Below are 2,253 nucleotides of genomic sequence, written 5' to 3'. Positions count from 1 at the left end.
GTGTTTTGCATATGTTTTTCATTCTATAAACATTGTCTGGCTCAAGCAGTCATTTAATTCCGAACGGTTACGTGCCAGCTTGTCATGATCGCTCGGCCGATTAGGGTCCGAATTCGGAGACTTGTGTCGGTCGGCGTGATGCGTCGTCGAGGTTCAGAGTTCAGAGGATTAATTGGCCCAAACGTGCCATGCTCTAGGGGCTTCGAATCCGTAAACTGTCATTCCATCTTTAATTGCCATAACTAGTCCATTTTAAGTCAAAAAAGCCAAAAATTAGTACGTGGAATGGCTATGGCCAACATCTATAGGCATCAGTCTTTGGAGTTCAATATTAATGACATTGCGTCGGGGTCACCGCAAGGATTAAAAACAGATTGCCTCGGACTTTTCGCCCTAGTAATTTCACTTATTGTGTTCAGATTTGCTTTAAAACAACTTTGTTGCATGGGGCAGACAAATGTGAATGTCAAATGGTATTTTCTTTAATAGCAGAAGTGGGGCTCGAACCTTGGCTGAGCTTGACACTGCAATGAATCGCAGCAAGGAACCCACCCGTGCGAGGGATAGGGCGTTCAAAGAACGGGAAAAACGTCGACCTCCAAGTCATCGAAGCAGATCACCCCAAAGGAAGGAAGCGGCCGACGTAGTGCTATAACCGTTGAATTTCACTATTTTTGTGCGAAATTCCTTTCTTGTCTTGGATCTTGGCATTGACATTGTCAACGATGTCAAGGCTCTTGACCTTGAGGATGATTTTCGCGCTTGTGTGAACATTGTGGTTCAAGCGCGGTCAGACCGAAGAATTTCGAGCGACGGGCGCCCTCTGGGCAGCGGGCGTCGATCTGGCGCTGCCGCTGTACCTTCATGATTACTTCCCTTCTTTCGACTTCGAAATTTGAGAAGGGTGAGGATGAAGGTGACACCGTCTGAAAGTAGACTGTGTAATGTTCGAACACGAATTGTGTTTTTGTAATTATTATTTAATCGAATAAAATGTTTTATTTTACAAGTTTGTATTTCATTGTGAATTTTTGTTAAGCATCTTATTTCGAGTGTTGGCACGTTTTGTTTCGTTTATGCTGTTGGGCCGGTTCGAGTTACATGTCTGCCCTGTTGTGCATTGAGGGCGCTCCAAATTCAGAATGCTATTCGGCTTTTGGAAGCTTTATTGACCTAACGGCGATATGCGCCGAAGGCGCTTCGAATATGGAGAATTGGCCCAATGACGTGAAGCGCCGAGGGGGCTCCGAATCCGGAGGCTTTATCTGTCCAACGGCGTCATCTGCCGAGGGGGCTCCGAATCCGAAGGCTTTATTTGGCCAATCGTGATATCCACGAAGGGCGTTCCGAACCTGGAGGCTTTATCGGCCCAACGGCATCATTCGCCGATGGAGCTCCGTATCCGGATGCCTTACTTGGCCAATCGTGATATCCACGAAAGGCGCTCCGAATCCGAAGGCTTTATCGACCCAACGGCATTGTGCGCCGAGGGGGCTCCGAATATGGAGGCTTTATTTGGCCAATCGTGATATCCACGAAGGGCGCTCCGAATCCGGAGGCTTTATTGGCCCAACGGCGTCATGCGCCGATGGGGCTTCGAATCCGGAGGCTTTACGTGGCCAATCGTGATATCCATGAAGGGCCCTCCGAATCCGGAGGCTTTATCGGCCCAACAGCGGCATGCGCAGATGGGGCTCCAAATCCGGAGACTTTATTTGGCCAATCGTGATATCCACGAAGGGAGCTCCGAATCCGGAGGCTTTATCGGCCCAACGGTGTCATTTGCCAATGGGGCTCCGTATCCGGAGGCTTTACTTGGCCAATCGTGATATCCACGAAGGGCGCTCCGAATCCGGAGGCTTTATCGGCCCAACGGCGTCATGTGCCGAGGGGGCTCCGAATCCGAAGGCTTTAGTTGGCCAATCGTGATATCCACGAAGGGCGCTCCGAATCCGGAGGGTTTATCAGTCCAAAGACGTCCGGCGCTGAGGGGGCTCCAAATCCAGAGGCTTTACTTGGCCAATCATGATATCCATGAAGGGCGCTCCGAATCCGGAGACTTTATCGGCCCACCGGCGTCATGCACCGAGGGGGGCTCCGAATCCGCAGGCTTTACTTGGCCAATCGTGATATCCACGATGAGCGCTCCGAATCCGGAGGCTTTATCGGCCCAACGGCGTCATGCGCCTAGGGGGCTTCGAATCCGAAGGCTTTATTTGGCTAATCGCGATATCCACGAAGGGCGCTCCAAAT

This window comes from Camellia sinensis, chromosome 6 (assembly GCF_055761805.1).
Source record: "Camellia sinensis isolate YWXY chromosome 6, ASM5576180v1, whole genome shotgun sequence".
NCBI classification, from domain to species: domain Eukaryota; kingdom Viridiplantae; phylum Streptophyta; class Magnoliopsida; order Ericales; family Theaceae; genus Camellia; species Camellia sinensis.
The sequence above is the reverse complement of the archived record's forward strand: the minus strand, read 5'-3'. Positions refer to the sequence as shown.